The sequence below is a fragment of the Rattus norvegicus genome, chromosome 8, assembly GCF_036323735.1.
Source record: "Rattus norvegicus strain BN/NHsdMcwi chromosome 8, GRCr8, whole genome shotgun sequence".
NCBI lineage: Eukaryota > Metazoa > Chordata > Mammalia > Rodentia > Muridae > Rattus > Rattus norvegicus.
In genome coordinates this window covers 98,723,965-98,749,420 of record NC_086026.1, presented here as the reverse complement: position 1 = coordinate 98,749,420, position 25,456 = coordinate 98,723,965, and the positions used below count along the sequence as shown (strand labels likewise).

Below are 25,456 nucleotides of genomic sequence, written 5' to 3'. Positions count from 1 at the left end.
CAGGGAAACAGCCCTGGATATAGAAAACCAAAAGAAGAGACAAGGAGCTGTAGATACAAGCTTCACCAACAGAATACAAGAGATGGAAGAGAGAATCTCAGGAGCAGAAGATTCCATAGAGATCATTGACTCAACTGTCAAGGATAATGTAAAGCGGAAAAAGCTACTGGTCCAAAACATACAGGAAATCCAGGACTCAATGAGAAGATCAAACCTAAGGAAAATAGGTATAGAAGAGAGTGAAGACTCCCAGCTCAAAGGACCAGTAAATATCTTCAACAAAATCATAGAAGAAAACTTCCCTAACCTAAAAAAAGAGATACCCATAGACATACAAGAAGCCTACAGAACTCCAAATAGATTGGACCAGAAAAGAAACACCTCCCATCACATAATTGTCAAAACACCAAACGCACAAAATAAAGAAAGAATATTAAAAGCAATGAGGGAAAAAGGTCAAGTAACATATAAAGGCAGACCTATCAGAATCACACCAGACTTCTCGCCAGAAACTATGAAGGCCAGAAGATCCTGGACAGATGTCATACAGACCCTAAGAGAACACAAGTGCCAGCCCAGGTTACTGTATCCAGCAAAACTCTCAATTAACATTGATGGAGAAACCAAGATATTCCATGACAAAACCAAATTTACACAATATCTTTCTACAAATCCAGCACTACAAAGGATAATAAAGGGTAAAGCCCAACATAAGGAGGCAAGCTATACCCTAGAAGAAGCAAGAAACTAATCGTCTTGGCAACAAAACAAAGAGAATGAAAGCACACAAACATAACCTTACATCCAAATATGAATATAACGTGAAGCAATAATCACTATTCCTTAATATCTCTCAATATCAATGGCCTCAACTCCCCAATAAAAAGACATAGATTAACAAACTGGATACGCAACAAGGACCCTGCATTCTGCTGCCTACAGGAAACACACCTCAGAGACAAAGACAGACACTACCTCAGAGTGAAAGGCTGGAAAACAACTTTCCAAGCAAATGGTCAGAAGAAGCAAGCTGGAGTAGCCATTCTAATATCAAATAAAATCAATTTCCAACTAAAAGTCATCAAAAAAGATAAGGAAGGACACTTCATATTCATCAAAGGAAAAATCCACCAAGATGAACTCTCAATCCTAAATATCTATGCCCCAAATACAAGGGCACCTACATACGTAAAAGAAACCTTACTAAAGCTCAAAACACACATTGCACCTCACACAATAATAGTGGGAGATTTCAACACCCCACTCTCATCAATGGACAGATCATGGAAACAGAAATTAAACAGTGAGGTCGACAGACTAAGAGAAGTCATGAGCCAAATGGACTTAACGGATATTTATAGAACATTCTATCCTAAAGCAAAAGGATATACCTTCTTCTCAGCTCCTCATGGCACTTTCTCCAAAATTGACCATATAATTGGTCAAAAAACGGGCCTCAACAGGTACAGAGAGATAGAAATAATCCCATGCGTGCTATCGGACCACCACAGCCTAAAACTGGTCTTCAATAACAATAAGGGAAGAATGCCCACATATACGTGGAAATTGAACAATGCTCTACTCAATGATAACCTGGTCAAGGAAGAAATAAAGAAAGAAATTAAAAACTTTTTAGAATTTAATGAAAATGAAGGTACAACATACCCAAACTTATGGGACACAATGAAAGCTGTGCTAAGAGGAAAACTCATAGCGCTGAGTGCCTGCAGAAAGAAACAGGAAAGAGCATATGTCAGCAGCTTGACAGCACACCTAAAAGCTCTAGAACAAAAAGAAGCAAATACACCCAGGAGGAGTAGAAGGCAGGAAATAATCAAACTCAGAGCTGAAATCAGCCAAGTAGAAACAAAAAGGACCATAGAAAGAATCAACAGAACCAAAAGCTGGTTCTTTGAGAAAATCAACAAGATAGATAAACCCTTAGCCAGACTAACGAGAGGACACAGAGAGTGTGTCCAAATTAACAAAATCAGAAATGAAAAGGGAGACATAACTACAGATTCAGAGGAAATTCAAAAAATCATCAGATCTTACTATAAAAACCTATATTCAACAAAACTTGAAAATCTTCAGGAAATGGACAATTTCCTAGACAGATACCAGGTATCGAAGTTAAACCAGGAACAGATAAACCAGTTAAACAACCCCATAACTCCTAAGGAAATAGAAGCAGTCATTAAAGGTCTCCCAACCAAAAAGAGCCCAGGTCCAGACGGGTTTAGTGCAGAATTCTATCAAACCTTCATAGAAGACCTCATACCAATATTATCCAAACTATTCCACAAAATTGAAACAGATGGAGCACTACCGAATTCCTTCTACGAAGCCACAATTACTCTTATACCTAAACCACACAAAGACCCAACAAAGAAAGAGAACTTCAGACCAATTTCCCTTATGAATATCAACGCAAAAATACTCAATAAAATTCTGGCAAACCGAATTCAAGAGCACATCAAAACAATCATCCACCATGATCAAGTAGGCTTCATCCCAGGCATGCAGGGATGGTTTAATATACGGAAAACCATCAACGTGATTCATTATATAAACAAACTGAAAGAACAGAACCACATGATCATTTCATTAGATGCTGAGAAAGCATTTGACAAAATTCAACACCCCTTCATGATAAAAGTCCTGGAAAGAATAGGAATTCAAGGCCCATAGCTAAACATAGTAAAAGCCATATACAGCAAACCAGTTGCTAACATTAAACTAAATGGAGAGAAACTTGAAGCAATCCCACTAAAATCAGGGACTAGACAAGGCTGCCCACTCTCTCCCTACTTATTCAATATAGTTCTTGAAGTTCTAGCCAGAGCAATCAGACAACAAAAGGATGTCAAGGGGATACAGATCGGAAAAGAAGAGGTCAAAATATCACTATTTGCAGATGACATGATAGTATATTTAAGTGATCCCAAAAGTTCCACCAGAGAACTACTAAAGCTGATAAACAACTTCAGCAAAGTGGCTGGGTATAAAATTAACTCAAATAAATCAGTTGCCTTCCTCTATACAAAAGAGAAACAAGCCGAGAAAGAAATTAGGGAAACGACACCCTTCATAATAGACCCAAATAATATAAAGTACCTCGGTGTGACTTTAACCAAGCAAGTAAAAGATCTGTACAATAAGAACTTCAAGACACTGAGGAAAGAAATTGAAGAAGACCTCAGAAGATGGAAAGATCTCCCATGCTCATGGATTGGCAGGATTAATATAGTAAAAATGGCCATTTTACCAAAAGCAATCTACAGATTCAATGCAATCCCCATCAAAATACCAATCCAATTCTTCAAAGACTTACACAGAACAATTTGCAAATTCATCTGGAATAACAAAAAACCCAGGATAGCTAAAGCTATCCTCAACAATAAAAGGACTTCAGGGGGAATCACTATCCCTGAACTCAAGCAGTATTACAGAGCAATAGTGATAAAAACTGCATGGTATTGGTACAGAGACAGACAGATAGACCAATGGAATAGAATTGAAGACCCAGAAATGAACCCACACACCTATGGTCACTTGATTTTTGACAAAGGAGCCAAAACCATCCAATGGAAAAAAGATAGCATTTTCAGCAAATGGTGCTGGTTCAACTGGAGGGCAACATGTAGAAGAATGCAGATCGATCCATGCTTATCACCCTGTACAAAACTTAAGTCCAAGTGGATCAAGGACCTCCACATCAAACCAGACACACTCAAACTAATAGAAGAAAAACTAGGAAAGCATCTGGAACACATGGGCACTGGAAAAAAATTCCTGAACAAAACACCAATGGCTTACGCTCTAAGATCAAGAATCGACAAATGGGATCTCATAAAACTGCAAAGCTTCTGTAAGGCAAAGGACACTGTGGTTAGGACAAATCGGCAACCAACAGATTGGGAAAAGATCTTTACCAATCCTACAACAGATAGAGGCCTTATATCCAAAATATACAAAGAACTCAAGAAGTTAGACCGCAGGGAAACAAATAACCCTATTAAAAAATGGGGTTCAGAGCTAAACAAAGAATTCACAGCTGAGGAATGCCGAATGGCTGAGAAACACCTAAAGAAATGTTCAACATCTTTAGTCATAAGGGAAATGCAAATCAAAACAACCCTGAGATTTCACCTCACACCAGTGAGAATGGCTAAGATCAAAAACTCAGGTGACAGCAGATGCTGGCGAGGATGTGGAGAAAGAGGAACACTCCTCCATTGTTGGTGGGATTGCAGACTGGTACAACCATTCTGGAAATCAGTCTGGAGGTTCCTCAGAAAATTGGACATTGAACTGCCTGAGGATCCAGCTATACCTCTCTTGGGCATATACCCAAAAGATTCCTCAACATACAAAAGAGACACGTGCTCCACTATGTTCATCGCAGCCTTATTTATAATAGCCAGAAAATGGAAAGAACCCAGATGCCCTTCAACAGAGGAATGGATACAGAAAATGTGGTACATCTACACAATGGACTATTACTCAGCTATCAAAAACAACGAGTTTATGAAATTCGTAGGCAAATGGTTGGAACTGGAAAATTTCATCCTGAGTGAGCTAACCCAATCACAGAAAGACATACATGGTATGCACTCATTGATAAGTGGCTATTAGCCCAAATGCTTGAATTACCCTAGATCCCTAGAACAAACGAAACTCAAGACGGATGATCAAAATGTGAATGCTTCACTCCTTCTTTAAATGAGGAAAAAGAATACCCTTGGCAGGGAAGGGAGAGGCAAAGATTAAAACAGAGACTGAAGGAACACCCATTCAGAGCCTGCCCCACATATGACCCATACATATACAGCCACCCAATTAGAGAAGATGGACGAAGCAAAGAAGTGCAGGCCTACAGGAACCGGATGTAGATCGCTCCTGAGAGACACAGCCAGAATACAGCAAATACAGAGGCGAATGCCAGCAGCAAACCACTGAACTGAGAATAGGCCCCCGTTGAAGGAATCAGAGAAAGAACTGGAAGAGCTTGAAGGGGCTCGAGACCCCAAAAGTACAACAATGCCAAGCAACCAGAGCTTCCAGGGACTAAGCCACTACCTAAAGACTATACATGGACTGACCCTGGACTCTGACCCCATAGGTAGCAATGAATATCCTAGTAAGAGCACCAGTGGAAGGGGAAGCCCTGGGTCCTGCTAAGACTGAACCCCCAGTGAACTAGACTATGGGGGGAGGGCGGCAATGGGGGGAGGGTTGGGAGGGGAACACCCATAAGGAAAGGGAGGGGGAATGGGGATGTTTGCCCGGAAACCGGGAAAGGGAATAACACTTGAAATGTATATAAGAAATACTCAAGTTAATAAAAAAAAAAAAAAAGAATGAGGACATCCTGAGTTTTACAGGCAAATGGATGGTAATAGAAAGTATCATTCTGAGTGAGGTAACTCAGACCCAAAGGACATGCAAGGTATGTACTCCCTAATAAGTGGATATTAGCAAAAAAAAAAAGTACAGAATACCCAAGATACAGTTCACAGAACTCAAAAAGGTCAACAAGCTAAAGGGTCCATGAGGATTCCCTAGTCCCACTTGGGAGGGAGAAAAAAAACAACCACATGAGGAGAGAGGGAGAGACCTGAGAGGGAAAGGGGACAGGGACAGGGTTGAGGGAAAAGGGGAACATGATCTGGTATTGGGTGGGGGGGAAAGGACAGAAGCCCTGACGGCCAGCAGAAAGAATGGAAACAGGCAACCTCGGGAGGTAAGAGGTTGGGAGGACCCTCCAGAATGTACCAGAGTCTTGAGAGGTGAGAGTCTTAGGACTCAAGGAGAGAAACCCTTGATGAAATGCCCTACAGTGGAGAGAGGGAACTTGTAGAGCCCACCTCCATCAGAAAGAGAGGGCATCAACTGAGGGATGGGGTTGCTATCCCACAGTCAAAACTGGGGTTACCGTTATTGTTCCTGTCTGAAAGAACTGCAGAGATGGAAATGGAGAAGAACTTGAGGAAAAGAAGGTCAAGCAACAGGCCCAAATTGGGATCCAGCTCAAGGGGAGGCCCCAAGACCTGACACCATTACTGAGGCTATGGGGCCTTCACATAAAGGGACCCATCATGACTTCCCTCCGAAAGACCCAACAAGCAGCTGAAAGAGTCAGATGCAGATATTTACACCCAACCAATGAACAGAAGCTGCTGACCCCTTTGGTTGAATTAGGGGAAAACTGGAGGAAGCTAAGGAGGAGGGAAACCCTGTAAAAGGACCAGCAGTCTCAATTAACCTGGACCTCTGAGAGCTCTGAGACATTGGATCACCAACCGGGCAGCATATACCAGCTGATATAAGGCCCCCAACACATATACAGCAGAGGACTGCCGGGTCTGGGTTCAATCAGAGAAGATGCACCTAACCCCCAAGAGACTGGAGACCCCAGGGAATTTAGAGGTCTGGTGGGGTGGGTGGAGTGGGGACATCCATGTGTAGACAGGAGGGCAGGAAGGAGGTAAGGGATGTGGAACAGATAGAGGGTGGACCAGGAAGGGAATAAAATCTGGACTGTAAAAAAATAAAAATAAAAATAAATAAATAAATAAATAAATAAATAAATAAAAGATGGGAAATAGATGATATTAAAGGCAACACATTATCTTCAATGGGTCTCAACAAGAGCAAATAAGGGAAAGGGTGAGACCATGTATATATGTTGCAAACCATCATGAGAGATGATTATAGTAATGGCCCCAAGACCCCCCTTTCCTCATTGTCAGCCCTATTGAAATAGGATAAACCTCTCTTTGAATAGAGTGGACTGTGATCTTCTTAGATCAAATACTGTGGCAGAGGTCACGTTATACTCCTCTATTTTAGAGCCTCTCTGTCTTGGATAAATTGTTTTAGTAACTTTGACATAAACCAGGATCACCTGAGAAGAGTTAAGCTGACATGAAAACATTAGTTTAAAGGGGCTCGAGACCCCAAAAGTACAACAATGCCAAGCAACCAGAGCTTCCAGGGACTAAGCCACTACCTAAAGACTATACATGGACTGACCCTGGACTCTGACCCCATAGGTAGCAATGAGTATCCTAGTAAGAGCACCAGTGGAAGGGGAAGCCCTGGGTCCTGCTAAGACTGAACCCCCAGTGAACTAGTCTATGGGGGGAGGGCGGCAATGGGGGGAGGGTTGGGAGGGGAACACCCATAAGGAAGGGGAGGGGGGAGGGGGATGTTTGCCCGGAAACCGGGAAAGGGAATAACACTCGAAATGTATATAAGAAATACTCAAGTTAATAAAAAAAAAAAAAAGAAATGATTATAAATAAAAAAAAAGAAGAAAACATTAGTTTATCACATTGTCCCATAGGCAAGTTTGTGAGGCATTTTCTTAATTGATGGTTGAAGTGAGAGGGTCCATTTTGAGTGACACCACTCTTTCATAGGTGATCCCGAGTTGTATAAGAAAGCACACTGAGTGAGCCATGGCACAATCAAGTAAGGAACATTCCACTCAGGTCTTGCTCTACTGCCTGCTTCCAGGTCCCTGCTCTGATGTCCTTCAGCGATAGAGTGTATTGAGAGTTTTAAGATACGAACTCGTTCCTCCCCAAGTTGTTCTTTTGGCCATGCTATTTATTACAGCAATAGAAAGTCAACTAAGATACTTTTCCCGGAGGAACCATACAACCTTTACATTTATTCATCAAACTGTAAGATCGCCATGCTATGAAGAAACTTGGGTTAGAAACTGGAGGGGACACATTGTAGGAGTCATTTGTTCTAGACTAATCAAGACCATCCCAGTTATGCCAACTCCCTATAAACAACATTTGAATTAGCCCTTCTTGAACCTTTTAGGCACAGTTAAGCTATCAGCTGATGTAGTCACATGGGATGCCAGATAAAATCTAAGGAATAAATGACTAGGCTTTCAAACCACAACATTATAAGGATTACAAACCATTGCTTGGGGGTAGATAATACCAAATCAAAAGTCTCCCATGGATAAATCATTCACTCATAAAATTATTGTAACAGCAACAAAAACAGCTATCTTTACTTCATAAATGAGAAACTAAAATTATAGAAGATAAACTTTATTGTTCAAGATCACAAAACTTTCAAGAGGTAAAACCAGCAATACTATTTTCATGTGATTTCAAGTCATATAGACATGATAATCCAGATTCAGAGCTGTGAAATCCGTCAGCGTCGTATACTGAGAATCACGTCTTTGGTTAACTAAGTTTCTTTCTTGGTGTCTTCCCTAACCAATAGCTGGGAACTTAAGCAGGTTCCCCACCACTGAGTGAAACATGCCTACTTCATGGCACACACGTAATCCCAACTCCAGGATACAGTATATATGATAAGAATTCAACTTGTACTTTGAAGGTATTTTATTGGCCATCATTTTCGTCCATTTTCTTAGTGCAATTACTTACTACTCCAGTAACCACTATGAATTGTTGGCTGCTTACAAGAAATAAAACTTGCTACTAATATTTTACATTCATTATCCATTTAATGTTTACATTCTCTCCAGTGTGCTGTGATGATTTTTGCAAATGAAGAAACAGGTTCAGAGACCATGTAGGTTGTCGAGGGTGTAGCTAGAAGGAATCCCAGTTTTTACATGTAACTAGTAGATTTCATTTATTGGTATTATGGTAAATGGCTTACAAGATTCATTTTTAAACAAGGATTTTTATTCTTATAAAATAAGTTAATTTTCCATTGTTCTGTATATGAGATTTTGAAAATTACTCAAATGTAAGACAACTGAGTGATCTATAAAATACAATCTCATACAAACACTATTATTACTAACACTTTAGATATCTTTCCTAAAGTCTATTTTTACTATGAACACACACGGAGACACACAGAGGAGGGGGATGGAGAGAGAGAGAGAGAGAGAGAGAGAGAGAGAGAGAGAGAGAGAGACTTGTATTTTGTTTTTCAAGTTAAAATTATAAGAAAAGCACTTTTGTAAGAATACTCCAGATAATTCAACAGGGAAAATGAATCATTTCCTATAGAATAAATTTCCCAACTATAAAAAAAATATTTTTAAAAACAACAAGAATGGGGAACTTGGTTTACTCAGGGTGTTGGGAAATTGGTCAGCAATTTGGGGAAGGGGCAAAGCATTCACTTAGGCCTTTATCTTACCCATCACACTAAAATAAATTCCTTTGGGTTAATATTTCTTTTACTACTCCAATACAGAAACTAGAACAGACCCAATTAAACATTTATTAAACTTCTGGCTAGGAAGGACGATCTCTGCTCTAGGCTGAGGCTTGGTTGAATAAATCAAATATAACTACAAAGGACTAACATACTACCTCCTTTGAAAACTGAACCAAATCAATAAGAAAGATCACTAAATTCATAACGATAAAATGGTGATGGACACAGACAGACAAAAAGGAAATCTAGTTAATCAGCCTACAAGAAGCATGGAACTCAAGTAGAAGTCAAGCAAATACAACTGAAAATAATTTAAACATATTTTTCCATCCATTAGATTAGCAAGCCTTAATCACTGAACCCAACCCCAACTCCAGCAGTTAGGAGAATCTATGTGCACTATAATAGTAAACAGTTGCAAAGATCTAGTAGCCAAGCATAAGTTGATAAACTTTTGTGCAAAGGAATAAATTGTGACTATTTCAGTCACTGTGAGCTGTCTGGGTTTCTCTTACAACTGCTCAGCTCTGCCCTGTAGCATAAAGGCATCCTTCAATGATTCCTAAATAAATAACTTGCAAATGTGTTTATGTGAAAAACAAGTGGTGGGAGGAGGTTGACCTGCAGACAACTTCTGGCCAACTCCTAGCTTAAAATAATCTTTATTTCTTCATCAAACTACAGATCCTTCAAAGGTCAGCAAGATTTATTTCCATTACACATACTTGGAGATCCATTCTAATGGAGTCTCTACATTGATTTTTGCTTTTGCAATTATCATCACATCTCCAGAGACTCACAAAGCAGTTAAGAGACTAAGCTGTTTACTCCCAGTCATCTGTCATCAACTAGTAACATGGAAATGCTGTATCCCCCTCGTCTGAGGTGGACGTCAATCAATGAGAAGCACTAACCCTACAACCACACTGGGTACTAATAAGAATAGAGGCGTTCTCATAGTTCATTGGATTTTGATGTCTATGTGTGCATAGGTGACAGGTATAGAAAATAAAGGTATAGGATGTCCTATGACTTGTTAATTTCAAAAGAATATCAGATAAGATTTTAGTGTAAGTACGCCTTAATCACTCCTCTTATCCAGCCTGCATTGCATGTCCTTGTGTCAGCCTGGACTATAAGGTAATACCCTTGATAAGGATACAGAATGAAATGGAAGCAAAGGTCCAAGTCTACAAAGCTCTTTATACCAAGTGATGACCTTGGTCTAAAGGTCATGTACTGTGTCTAAAACAAGCTGTTTTCATTTTACAGAAGGCACCATCTAAAAGAATTCAGGTAAAATGTTCAATGCCACATACATGGTACTTGGTGGGACAGGAATTGACTCGATCTTTATGCTCTGTGGCCCCTACTATTCTATAAAAGGGGAAATCCAAGATGGATGTGGGACCTGCCTGTGTATTTCCCATGAGTACAATGAAGAACAGAGGAATTGGTTTGAGAGAGCTCTCAGGACCTCCAGTTATGAGACTCTTCAAATCAGGGATGCTTTGAAATGAATTATTTCAAATGAACATTGTACAACAGGTATGTGCTTGAAGAGCTTATTCCAATTTAACCTATATTGTCACCAGGATCTTCCTCTAGACCCCCTCAGCTCCACAGTCCTTGCAATAGTCATCAATATGAGGCACATAGAGCATAGTATAGAAGACAGGTATGGTTTATTTCAGAAGTAAGGCAGGAAGTATGAAGGGGCAATAGCCAAAGGCCCAATATCCCAACCTACATGTATTATTTCTAGCATCTCTGATACAAGCAACAGTACTTAAAGATGCGCGTAGTTGACAGGCTTGTTCGTTTTGACTTTTACAAGAGGGCGCAATGGGCTGTCAAAAAGCACCCTGACATACAGTAATCCTATATATTATTTTAAGCTCCTAAAGCCAGGTTTAGAGTTTATTTAAGGATCTTTCAGGCATTTCATAAGGTTATGTCTCCTCCTTGGCCAAAGTATATGACTCAGTCGCCCCAGTGTTCTAACCAGTAATTGGTACTTCAGTTCCTATTTGTGCTGACTACTTTTATTCAACTAGACACAAACTAGAGTCATTCAGGAAGAAAAAAATCTCAACTGAGAAAATTCCTCCCAGGACCAGTCTGTAGAAGGTGTTCTTGATTAATGACTGATATGGGAGGTCCCCACCCACTGTGGTCCTGGGTTCTGTAAGAGAGCAAGCTGAGAAGGCCTCAATGAGCATGCTAGCCTGAAGCATTCTTCCAGGGCTTCTGCTTCGGTTCCTGCCTTGAGTTCCTGCCTTGACTTCCCTGGATGATAAACTACAAGCTATAGGATGAAATAAAACCCTTTCTTCCCCAAGTGTTGGTAGTAGTGTTTTATTGCAGCAATAGAAACCCTAAGATAGCGTTCTTGGCCATTCAAGTCCTGGTGACCTTCAAGCCTTCTAATACTCTGCCTAATAGTTGCCTAAATGCAAAGAAGATCAGAAAGACCCACCGTCGGGCTAAGCAGAGGTTTATATGGTATACTTTCTGCTGACAGCTAACTGTAGAAGTTCAGGCCTGTGGTCTTTCTCTGTCAAGGGGCTAGTGGACCGCCATCCTTGGGATTTACTTTTGCACTGAGTCTAATCTTGGATTGCAATAGTTCAGTAAAACTATGGTTCTGAAACTCAATCTCTCAGGTGGGGGTTGAATCTGGCCTTTGGATCTTTTTTTCCTGCTATCTCTTACTTCCCAAGGCTCACAGTCATCCTTATATACCAGTTTGTCAAAAAGGGGTTGACCTGGCACTTTGAGTCTAGAATAAACACTTCTGTCCCGTCACATGAAGATGACTTATCCCCAGTGGTCCTTGTTTCCAATACTCTTTCTCTACAGTTGGATTCCTGGTATCATAATGAGCACATGAGTACCCACCATGGAACTGACCTGTCCAAGCTCATTTGCATCTGCGAAGTTAATACAACAACCCAGACTAGTGTACAAACTCATAAGAAACTAATTCATCAAGGTCAAAATAGCTACTAATGAGCTGACCCAGACATCAAACCCATGTCCATACAGCCCAATTGACTCTATTTTTTTCTGTAGACTATCAGCCCCTACTAACAGAATCCCACACAGGCACCCCACACTAGGCACCAGCTATCTCCATCTGTATCTTACCTATTCCCTCTCCCTGTCCCATCTCCATCACCTGTGCAAACAGCCTGTCATTCCCTTTACTCTGACAGCTATTTTTAGCCTGAATGCCCTCATCTCAGCAGCTGCCTCTGAATGGTGTTTTTCTTTGCAAATGGTGTTTTCTATCCAAAATCTGTTCAACTGACCAGCAAGTGCTAGACATCGCCTGGAGAGTGTGTAAGAAATGCAGTGTCCTGAGATTTGCCCTATATCTACGGAATCAAAATTCATGTTTTATTAGGATCCCTAGGTTCTCACACACTGAGGATGGGAAGAAATGCTATATTTAGCCAAGTTTCCTTGTCCACAGCCTATAGCTATAGGTGGTCTTCTGTCCTCCCTCCCTCCCTCTCCTTTTCCTCCCTCCTCTCTATGCAATACAGGCCAATTTTCCTTGAGTTTCTAGTATATTTGGTTGGCCCTCTGCAACTGCTGCAGAGCAACACCACCAGAGGGCTAGAAATGTGCCAAGTTTCACCAGCTCTGGGAAGAGGCAGCCCACTGTAAGACCTTTAAGAAGGACTCTCTACATACTGCTGCTCTGCCTCCTTTCTTGGTTTCTTTGAGTACAAGTTCACTTCTAGGATTTTCAGCTGGGGTCCTCTCTAAAGGAGTTGACACATGGTGTATTTTTGTCACACCCTGCCTTATACGTATAGCTCCCCCCACTCATTCTTCTGCATTAACAACCCTCACCTGGTCCCAATTGCCATGGGCAGCGTGAACTCTGGAAGATTAACCCCTCAATTGGGGCCTTTGCAGTATCAGGAGTACCTGAATGGACTCAGTACCCAAAATCCCAGATGGCATTTTCTTCACTCTTCCAGCCCTGTCTTGTGTTACAGCTTATACTCTGGCTTGAGGACATATTCCTGGGTTTGTCACCAGTCAGTGCCCAAGCCTCCTTCTTGAGTTCTACTCTGTTCTTGACAGGAAACTCTTACCAAATAGCCAAGTCTTCTGGATACTCCACTGTTCATCCTTTCCTCCCCTCAAGACATGTACTGATTTATCTTGCCAGTAGCTTGCCAGAAACCATCTTGGTCTTGGAAACAAGCACTATTTCCATTTCCAAGTTAAGGGCTGCTCCAGGAAAAGACATACCTCTACAGGAGGAGCCTCTGCAGGACCTAGTGAGTTCATTTCTTTTAGACGAACACAACAGATTTTGTGTCACTACAGTTTCTACATGAATTTCTTGCATGCTGCCAGCAGGCCTGCTTAATATTGCTTTTTTGCAGGGCTGTCTGGGTGCCACTGAAAAGGAAGTGGTCTAGACTTCTAACTAGGGACAGTTTTCCTAGGAAAGAGGGTGGTGACAGGAAGGGAAAGAACTTACCCAACTCTAGAATATATTATCATTTGGTTCTTAAAGAGCACAGGGGTCAAAGCATCTCTGAACATAGCCAAAATGTATCAAATAGAAAAGGGAACAGACAGGAAGAAAAAGTCAGATCTACAGTAAAAAAAAAAAAAATTCACCAATCAACTCCAAAAAGGACACTGTGATAGAAGGTAACATCCAGAAGGTTTCTAGGTGCCAGGACTGAGGGCTGGAAGGGGTCCTTTTATATGGAGCCTAGTAGCATACCATAGGTATTGGAGAAAATGAAACGGTCAAACTGGTTCAGACAAAAACAGGTCTGACACAGAATGAAACTGGTTCTGCAGTGTATAAAATTCTGCATTCACTGAATCGCAGAACTGGAAAAAAAAGTGGATTCATGACTAAGACATTTTGAACTGAACATGTCAAGTGTTAGCAAGCATGAAAAGTAATTAGAGCTCTCATAGCTTCTGAGAGAATGCAAAATGGTGTGGACAGCTTAGAAAATCTCCACTCCAGGACACATACTCAAGATAAATTAAAGCATACGTTTGCAAGAAGCCTTGTACCAAAATGTTCTCAGCTTTCAGGTAACCAAAAACTATAACAACTAAATTTTCACTAGCAGGAAATGAATAAACAAATATGATGTATTTTTACAGCAAAATCCTACTCATTAGTGATGAGGAATGAGGGAGCTATCAATATACACACATGTAGTTTTTCTGTGTGAAAGAAGCCAGTAGAAAAAGAATAAATGCTTAAGTTTACTTGAAAAATAAGCTTGAAGAGTACATTTAAACAAAACTCTAGAATATGCAAAACTATTGCACTAAAATAAACATAAATAAAACCACAACACAGTTAATGATAGCTTCAGTTGTCTGCTAGAAAAGGCCATGATTACAAAAGACAAAAGAATTGAGAGAATCCGAAATACTTGTTTAGCTCATCACGGTGACAGAGGGTTCATATGTATCAGGATGCAAGGTGGTTTCCATGATACTTCAATTTTAACCCAAGTTTGAACAAGAAAAGAAAGAAAGAAAAATTCAATGTGAAAGCCATCACATCCGCTTCCTTCTTTTTGAGGTAACAGAGAGAGAGAGATGATGGAGTCACTACTTGTCTCCATTCCTGAATGAGACATACCCAAGTTTTCCCAGTGAAGCTGTGATAAACATATACCAGAAGCAAACTCATTGTTTCAAGCAAGAGAAACTTGGGTGTGATTTATTACCACAGCATAATCCTAACCTAGCTGAGTGACACAACTCACAAACTCAGTTTACTGTCCTAAAATCTCATTGAAAAAATTAACAGCCCCAACCATGACAAAATATGATATACTGCAGTACATAAACTCTGCCCACAAAGAGTTTCTGAGACATAAATCAGACTTTTATTTGTTCAAGTGAAAGAGTAATTGTCACATTCATTTCAAGATGGAAATTCCTGCGATGATTTAGCACATCAGTCAACACATGAAGTTATCACAAGGAGTAAGACTTTAAAAAGAGATGATGGGAATTTTGAATCCACTATAATCCACCCCATTTGAAACCATGCTGTTATTCAGCAAAGATTGGAGAACACAGAAAAAATCCTGAAGGAAGCAACAGGAACAATATGAAGGTGGGTATTTGTAGTGAGGTGAACTGTATGTGGCCCTGCTCTTAGGGAAGAAACTAAAGTTACACTGACACTCTCTGAAATGGCATCCCACATCCTCAATGGCTTGGGCAAGGCTTTCTTGATTGACACGATGCTCCTTGGAATGGGACCAGATGTAGAAAGATGAACATTAATGTTTTCATTAAAAGGAAGGCTGAGACTCCTGTTAATGAGATATATAAACTTCTTACATTAGGCTATTATTCAAAAAATGAATTCTTGAGATGATAAGGCATTACTACATCTTCTTCATTCTGAGAAGGAGTCAAAGGCCATCATCATTAAAGAGACAAGGCAAGAATGAGGTGGAGGTCAGAGTCGTGATCTACCACAGTGAACTCAACCCAGATAATGACTTTTGGGAACAAGCAAGAAAAAGAAACAAACAAAAAATGACAACAACAAAACTTATTCTAAGTACTCCCACTTCATTTTCAGAAACCAAACTCAAGGTCCCAGGCCCTAGAGGAGCTGGGGACTCCCCTCTAGCTGAACAGCTTTTGTTTGCTGTAAACACTTGTCTGATTCCAGACATCTCAAGGACAACTTCTCCATTTTGTTGGTGGGATCAACAAGTTTGTGTTCCCAGGCCTAGGAATGAACATTTATCCCACTTCTCCAAATGTTTTCTTAATCATCTGTTAAGTGTAAAGAATATAGAAACTGCTGTTATCTAAACCAAGGTGCAAACATTGTAAAAATATATAACCAACTGTCTGTTATGCATAAATTAACGATATGCAGCTCCTTTGTCCCCTTATCACTCTGAGCTCTAGGAGAATGAACTAAGAGCCTTGCAGTAAGGTGCCCAGAAACAGCCAGGTCTCCAACAGGTACTCCCTTGCTTGACCCAGAATGTCAAGACACAATTGGATAACACTGCAGCTCCTCCGAGCTTCCCCCTTGTTTTCTGTTCCCATCCTTTAAAAATGTTGTACAATCTTCCTTTGGGGACATTGCACAGATTTCAAACTGGCCATCTCCCTGAGTGCTCAGAAAATAGTGCTTTCACTTTTTAAGCTTCAGTATCTAAAGTGAGTTTTCTGAGTTTCTACTCCAAACTCAACTCTACTTCCAGATCAACTAAAATAGAGTCACCCAGTTACACAGACAAGACTGAGAGAAGGTGTTCTCATGGAGGAGTCACTGGTGTATAACCCTTCCTGACCCCACAGTACAGTGAGATAAATGACTCAGAATGGATTTACTATGTTTTATGTGTGAAGTGTTCATTCATAAACAAATCCTAAATTCTGCAACCATTGCTCCATTTTCTTTTATTTTCCCAAAATAATGGTCTGCAGATAATGAGAATAGTCTCATTCTAATTTCCTGAGGAAATCAGAAGCATCCAGACACTCCTCACTTTGCCAACACACAGAACCAGGTTGCTTCAAACCCTACTTTGGAGGCAACACACATTTAGACAAAGAAAAACTTCAGACCAAGGTTACCTAGGAGTTAGTGGAGGTGGTGGTGAGCACAGGACACGATGTGGCTGGAGCTCACTGCTGTAAGGCAGAGAAGGGTGCTGTGAGGAAGACTGGAGAACTTATGGAAGGGCTCTGAAAGAAACAAGAAGAGTACAAGGGTGGTGCCATGAGTAAAGCAACAAAGTGGTGTCCACATAGGACACTTGCTGACACTCGCAGTTCTAAGGCCTTGTCCTCTTCTTTATCCCATGGTTCAAGGGGATGGAGTGTTTACTATAACTCTAGTTAGTACTGCAACAGCATGCTCACTAGTCTTTCCCGAAAACTGAGTCACCTAAATGCTCACTAGAACTCAGTGGCCATCAAGTACATGGCTCAGGAGAGCTAGGTTAGCCCCACTAATGCCCTCACAAGCAGCATCTCAGCCCACAAGGCTAATCTATGGTAAAGCTAGACTACTTTTCACAGCTGGGTATGGTGGCACACACTTGTAATCCCAGTACTAGGGAGGCAGAGACAGGCAGAATTCCTCAAGTTTGAGGTCAACCTGCTCTACATAGTGAAACTCTGTCTAGATTTTATTTTTAAAATTCATTCCTACCTTCATTCACTTTCCACAACACCAGAGAATGTGAGCCTGTGTCTCTGTTAATCAATTTTCTTTGCATAACAAACACGAGATAATCAGCTTCTAGGGAGAAAGAGTTTAATTTGGCTTACAGTTTCTAGACTTTCCATCTATGGTTGGTTGCTCTCATTGGCTTTGGGCTTGTGGTAAGACAGTGTGTTACAGTGAAGAGTACATGATCAAACAAAGTATCGCATTCACTAGTGGCAGGAAACAAAGAAAAGGGAGAAAGGACTGGCGTCCCACAATTCCCTTCCAGGCATGCCCCGCCCACAGTGACTTAAAGACTGTTATTGGTTTTCCTTTAAAAGTTCTACGGCATCCCAACAGCACCAGGATGAAGACCAAGCCTTTAACACACAAGCCTTTGGGAGCCAGTCCTGTTTCCCTGTAGCAATGCTCTTCCTAGCTAATGTGCTGAGAAAGATGTTAAACTGTATCCTATGCTTTTGTGGTAGAGCATGATGCTTGATTAGTGATGCCTTGCATGAGAAGGGTTACAATGTCTAACAGGACATTAGCTACTCACACAATTATCTCATATTCACTGCTTTATCCAGGACCCGGACTCAGTTCTATTTTAAAACAGATTTCTAATTAGGCTTCACATTTTCTCTATTCTAGTCCATGTCATTCTTTTGGGACACACGTGGGCTATAACTCCTAAACAATAGAATCAAAACATACATTTGCAATTAAAATAGCAGGGTTAGTTTTTTTAAACTGACACAGAAATGGAAGATGCTACCCTGAAGACACTCAGACGTCAAGTCGCTCTTCGCCTGGGAGCACTACCTCTCTCTCTAAAAAGAAAAGAAACAGAAAGGAAAAATTAACCCCAGACTAATTCTATACCTAGGTGTGAAACAGAGTGAGGAAGGAGTTTTATTGGCCAGTCAGTTTTTACATTCATGAATCTGTTGTAGACCCCAACATCGCTGAAAGTATAATTATAGTAATTACACAATAGACACAGAATAGTCAAAACACTGAATGTCTTACAATTAAATTTTGGATGCACCTGGGTGAGATCTTGAACCAAGCAAGGCTAAATATAAACAGCTTGACTTGTGACGGAGGTGGTGGTGGTCAGAGCATGGGTTAATTTCCTCTTCAGTCTGGTTCCCAGTAATGTTGTCCTTATAACAAATAATGTGTAAAAAGTCATTAAGGTACCTCCGTGACAATTGTAAAACCAATTATAAATTTCTGTATCTCGAAAATGAGACCGGAGCACTGGTGCAGAGCCACAGTGTGGAGGAGGGAAGCCTCTGTGAGAATTTTTTGGCATGAATAGAAGAGCGGCATCCTTAAAGAGAGCAAACATTTTTATCTGTGCATCCTTTATCTGTGTAGTACTCTTAAGAATATGGCCTGTGAACTAAGGATGACTCAAATTGTCTCTTGAGAGTCGTCTCATGTGTTCAATTTGTAGAGTTTTGTTGGACATGCTGGTCTGTTACAGGGCTCACGCCTCAGGTCTTGCCACAGTCGCTAGCATGGAGCAAGCCTTGTGTCTCCTCAGGTCCCTTCTGCATTAGCTGCCTAGGTACCTGAAGAAGTCACAGAAGAAGTCTCATCAGTAATATATCAGCAATGCCGAGTCAACTCAGGATTGACCCAACTGGAATCAGTGAACCTCTAGGATAGATGCTGGGTTGTTCTTTCTTTGTCTGTTGCCATTTCATATGTGAGGTCCAAAAAGTTGGCAATTGAACCAAAAAAGCAGGAAGTGTGCCACTGGGTTAAGTCAACCTAATAATAGTTTCTAGTCACAAGATTTTTTTTTCAGGCCAGTCTGAATTCCATCTTCTGCTACATCCTAAGGCTGGATCATATCTATTATTCGTCTCCTGAGAAGGACACAGGAATCCAGCTGACACTAAAGGGTGGGACTGAATCTTAGCTAGTGTGAGTGATTACTATATTTTACTTTATTTCATTTTAGCCAGCTACATTTTCTATTTCATCCATTCTTTCCTCCTCCGAGGTAAGATCTAGTGACAACACTGCAGTTTCCTCTTCTCTCAGGCCCCCTGTTATTGAGATTCCCTTATGTGTTCTCCATGCTATATCCTGTAAGGAACTCCATTCCTTCGGCTGTTAGTGGACTTTGGCTGGTGTGCATTGGCACCCAAACTGTGTGCTGTCTCTATCCTTGCTGCTGTCTCTATCATTCTCATTCCTGCTGAACTAAGTTTTCCACTCACCCTGGCTTCCTTTCCCATTCCCATTCCTTTCCTACTTCAGGGATGCTTTAAATGGTTGAGAGTGCGTGAATCCCCGCTTGCTACACCGTCTCCAGTGCATTCATCTTTCCCCGGGGAAGCTTCAGGGAAAGAAATCAGCTTTGCCACTGTATCATACAAAGAGCATGGAATTGTATGGCATCAGCTTTTCTTATACTTGGGTCTCTCTCTCTCTCTCGGGGCTTGAACAGGACTAATTTGAAATGCATAGGTGATCTGAAATCACTTAGGTGCTGTCAGTGAAAGAACACAAGACCAATAATAGGAAGTTTTGGCTTAGCTCAAAGGAATGAAAACGTGCATTTTAAAGGTGTACTGTGGGGCACACTGTTTGTGACAGACACACTGGCTTACACCATGAGATGTTTTTTATGCTTTGTTTTGGTTTGTTTGTTTTTGTTTTGTTTTGTTCGTTTTGTTTTCTTTTGGGGGAAGATTTGGAGGGTGGAGGATGGATGAGAGGGGATGGACTGGGGTGCATGGTGTGAAACTCACAAAGAATCAGTGAAAAGTTGGAAAATGCAATCAATACAACAAAATGCTTCAAAAAAAAAGCAAAGTTGGATCAAGGAGGAAAACTCAATCACTGGGCATTTTTTCATTCCTTCCAACTGAGTCACTTTTTGTCAGAGTATTTCTCACAACAGAATGAGATTTCAATGGGATTATTTGGGAAGGAAAGTGAGGGGAGTTTAGCAAAACAAATCTTTAGAGTAAACTAGACTTTTAGTCTGCTGCTGGTCTATTTAGAAACAATCATTTGTCCATCAGGACTTTTATATGAGATTTTGGCACTGGCCAAATACACTGGCAGGGACTTTTGATAACTGGGGAAAAAAGTTTTGGTTCACAGTAAAATAAATCTATAATGAATCAGCAACAGGGTCAGAGAACAGGGCAATGGGACTCTATGCCACATGGCTGCTTTCCCATTCTAAGCTAAGCTGTTCCTTTAGAAACCACAAATATATAGAAACAGTAAAGTGGAAGAGTTAATGAGTAAAACTATGAATCCAAACCACTTAGCACTCAATTCTGATTTCTTTACAAGTGTGCTAACCTCAGAGGAGTTGTAATATTGACCCTGTTCTGATTCACAACTTAAAATTCCCTTGGTCTTGGCAACAGCCCTTGGCACTCTGAGCATCCTGATCAGTGAAGCCCATGCTCCCTGTGATATTCTCTCTACTCAGAGTTGGACAGTAGAAGGAGGTCATCCTTTCCTTCTTCCACACTTGTCCCTCAGCCAGAACTCTGAGGTGTGGTGACATGGAGACTTTAGCCCATTGGCACCAAAAACAAAAACAAAAACAAACAAAACAAAACCAAACAAAACCCCAACAACAACAAAAGAAAAAAAAAACAGAGCTAGGGATCCAAAGAAAATGGGGCAAATCTCCGACTGTGTATTTTATGAATGCTAGACTAGCACTCCTATATATACCTTGCCAGGCCCTATCGGAGCAACCCAAATTTCCTGATTCATTTCAGGGACAGGCAAGGGCTGTTTCTTACTTGTGGGAGTGCCCTTTCTTCTGGAAATTCTGAGTATGTCTGAGCAAACTCAAAAGTGGCTTCAGCAAGGAGCTATCCAAATTGTATTACTCCAAAGATTTGATTCTGCTACTAGTTTCTAGACCCTTGTGTCTACCCAGAAGTCTGTTCCCTCTTCCTGGCTTCCCTGGGCTCTGCCTAATGGACTTCTGATTATCATGGTCCCAGAGTAAGCCCTGCTTATACACAGGGAGAGGAAGTCAGCAGGGAGCGCTCACCTTATGGTGCATAGAAAATGAGATTCTTGCTGCAAATGCAAATTTTGAAGAATAAAATTCTCACTTCTGAATACATAATAGTCTCTAATTAGCTCACAGGTAATTAGAGCAATTCTAGGGGGCAACACACTCTTTAAGCCTGGGTACCCAGGATTTCCCCCCCCCCTTGGGGAGAATATATGCAAATGGTTAAAATTACTTTTCAGCAAAGATTATATTTGTTCCATATGTTATCATTGGACAAACTGCTTGAACGTGGCCATAAATTTTTGGCCTTCTGCTACTAGCTCCTCACTTCTGTTTGCAGCCTTTTCTGTATGTCACTAACAGGAGGACCTTAGCTTCACTGTCAGATCAGGAATGAGGGATACAGTCTGTCTCAGAGCTGCCCAGACAATCCAGGGAGAGACAAGGTTAGGTGAGGCTGAAATATGATGCCACATCCTCAGAGTCTCTAAGCTACTCAATAGTTTTTGACTTGGCATCCCCACAGCGTGACTGATTCTTCTGGGACAAAGGAAATCATGTTAAGAAGTGGAACCATGCGCCATCTCTGCCTGAGCTGTCCACAAAGCTGAGCTGAAATTACAAACCCTGTGTGCTACTTCTTTATTGGAGGACTTAATAGGGTGAACCAAGAAATCATTGGATGAGATCCTCTAAGCACACACTGAGTAGGCAAGGCTAAAGGCAAGAAGATTGTTTAGGATGCTGGAAAGCTGTGAGGGGCTGGATGACTAGAGTGCCTAAACTCTGGAAAGGACAGAGCAAGTCAAAAGCAATTCAGTGCACTGAACTGAGAGAACTGTAGTCCTCACATTTTTGGGGGGGGGGGGAGCTGGGGACCGAACCCAGGGCCTTGCACTTGCTAGGCAAGCGCTCTACCACTGAGCTAAATCCCCAACCCCCCAGTCCTCACATTTTTAATTGGGCAATTTGGCTGACCAGGAGCCATCTGTGATGTGTTGCAGCTTGTGGAATGCATCCTAAAGTTTGCCACCTGGCCACTGACGGCCCTTCACCAGTTTCCAACTCTAGGGGTGTCCCAATGTAACTGCACCAAATGCTATTGAATGAAAACAGAAGTCAAGGATTCACCGATTTGAATAAAACTGTCACTTGCAACTGGCTCCATCTATATCATCTACTTGTTCAGATTCCCTCTCACTTCTGATGTCTTATTTCCCAGTGACCATGCAATAATTTTAGGTGGGATGGGACTGTGCACTTACAGGTTGTGTGGACTCACCCATGAGGAAGCCAAGATTTAGGAAGGCCATTTGTTTAATAGGCCCTCTGGTCACAACTTTTCCATGTACTGTCCAAATAACTCACAAGAAAATTCTTCTCTGAAACTTGGCTGGCCTGTCCTTGCTCTATGGCTATGCTCTGCTAGCTCAGAATGGAGGACAGGCCTGAAACCTATCTGATTTAAACCCCAGACTAACTCATGATCCAATCCCACACCCAGACAGCTTGATTTGCAAGAACATGGAGGTCATCACTCTTCCCCTAGAAATTGTCCCACACAGATGTATCATTGTGAATGGCTCTGTTGGACGCTATTAGATATGAAACTTCCGAAAGCTGTTCAATTGGCAAAGATGACTTCACATCTTTCAAAACATGGCTCATTAAAAACATTCTCACAAATATTTTTGCCTGTAGCTTGGATGTATGTCGGTATCTGGCTGACAAATTCATTCTTCACAACCCTATGTTAATCCAGCTCTTCCAGAAAGTTCTCTGTGGTAAAGCTGGCTTGCTGCTCACCACAGATCCAAACCTCCCTTTTATACGTTGGAGCTGATTTTAGAAAAAGATCTCCTGCACAGGGACTGTACTTCTAACCCTCTATCCCTAAATGAGGTTGCGTGACTGGAACTACTCAATAAAATATAAATCTGATCCCCTCTAACATGAATAAAATCTTGATTGTATTTGTGCCAAATTGCTCTCTTCTTCCATCAACTGACCAGAGTTCAACACTCACAGAGGACCCAGGAAACACAGCATATTGAAGATGTAGGGCCACCATTCGACTGTATCCCCACACATGGAGGAAAACATCTACTTCCTCATAACTTGGTCGGTCATGCCAATTCCCACTAACCAGAAATATCTTCACTCAACTCTGATACAATTAAGAACCAAATTTACATGTCAAGCCATTGCTATTTTGACTCTTGCTATTTTTGCTCTTGCTGTAGCTAACATTAACATAAGTCACCAACTCTTCGCATCCCTCTTTTTATGAACCTTCCTTAGATGTATTAGACAGTTCTACTGTAAGTCTCCATGGCTTTTCTTTCACGCTGTAAGATGCCAGATGCTTATTCAAGTGTCCATCTCCTGCACAAAACACATGAAACTCAAGACGGATGATCAAAATGTGAATGCTTCACTCCTTCTTTAAAAGGGGAACAAGAATACCCTTGGCAGAGAATAGGGAGGCAAAGATTAAAACAGAGACTGAAGGAACACCCATTCTGAGCCTGCCCCACATGTGGCCCATACATATACAGCCACCCAATTAGACAAGATGGATGAAGCAAAGAAGTGCAGGCCGACAGGAGCCGGATGTAGATCTCTCCTGAGAGACACAGCCAGAATACAGCAAATACAGAGGCGAATGCCAGCAGCAAACCACTGAACTGAGAATAGGACCCCCGTTGAAGGAATCAGAGAAAGAACTGGAAGAGCTTGAAGGGGCTCGAGACCCCATATGTACAACAATGCCAAGCAACCAGAGCTTCCAGGGACTAAGCCACTACCTAAAGACTATACGTGGAATGACCCTTTGACTCTGACCTCATAGGTAGCAATGAATATCCTAGTAAGAGCACCAGTGGAAGGGGAAGCCCTGGGTCCTGCTAAGACTGAACCCCCAGTGAACGTGATTGTTGGGGGCAGGGCAGTAATGGGGGGAGGATGGGGAGGGGAACACCTATATAGAAGGGGAGGGGGAGGGGTTAGGGGGATGTTGGCCCGGAAACTGGGAAAGGGAATAACATTCGAAATGTAAATAAGAGGGGCTGGGGATTTAGCTCAGTGGTAGAGCGCTTACCTAGGAAGCGCAAGGCCCTGGGTTCGATCCCCAGATCCGAAAAAAAGAACCAAAAAAAAAAAAAAAAAGAAATGTAAATAAGAAATACTCAAGTTAATAAAGAAAAAAAAAGAAGATCAAGTGTCCATCTCCTAACTTGTAGCTCACAGGAAAAAGATAATGAATGTTTCCTAACAGCGTCTCATAGCTACTAGGACAAAAGAGTTAATGAGTCCAATGTTTGCCAAGACAAGTTTTCAATCAATAGACATAATTCTGTAATGTTTACCAATTCATAAGAGGTGTCTTCATATTTGATTCTAGATTTACTCATTCATTCATCATCTATTAGTATGAAACTCTGCTGCCGTCTGTGTGGAAAGGCTATTGATGATACACTTTTTTTATTATCCTATTATTGTCGTAGGAAACAGTAAGACGGAGTTACATCAGATGCTAGTAATGACACTCAGCTGATTCTTGGTGGATATCTGTGAGCAGGATGGCCCAATTAGTAATCTGCCTTCAGATGTTTTCTGCTGTTTATTTCCTTTGCAAAGTGTTAATTTACTATATGGGAGATGGGGGGAAGTGAGAGCTGTTGATTTCCTCATCCTGTGATCTGGATACATACCATCACAGAAACCTGTCTTGCCATAAAACATATATAATTGCTACATAAAATTATAGACAAAATCACCAGTGAGCTGTGTCTATCTTCATGCCTGCTGGGTTCAGTGAAGTGCACTGTACCCTGAAACCAGAGATTGGTTTCAGTCAAGAATGAAAGGCAATTCTAAATGCCCGAGGTGTGCAACCTTACACTAGCTTTATAGATGAAATTACTAGTGAGCTGTCTAGCATGACTGCTGGGTTCAGTACAGTGTACTTTCCTCCAGAATCAGAGATTGGTTTTCACATAGAATGTTAAAATAGAATTCTAAATGCCTAAGTTTGCAACCTTATGCCAACACCATCA

The 25,456-nt window shown here is 41.2% G+C and overlaps 1 long non-coding RNA gene across 2 annotated transcripts in view; it reads right to left on the bottom strand.

The window, feature by feature from the left end:
• LOC120094223 (uncharacterized) overlaps positions 1-24,333 on the bottom strand; it is a 37,531-nt gene extending 13,198 nt beyond the window's left edge. Inside the window, exons 1-2 of one of the 2 annotated variants that reach the window (XR_005488367.2) lie at positions 17,384-24,332; positions 16,804-16,914 (exon numbers count right to left, since the gene is read on the bottom strand). This is a non-coding gene — a long non-coding RNA (uncharacterized LOC120094223). Of the gene's footprint in view, positions 1-16,611; positions 16,915-17,383 lie in introns of those variants that run through there. The other variant, XR_010054447.1, reaches the window with a different exon arrangement.
• Positions 24,334-25,456: the final 1,123 nt, after the last annotated feature.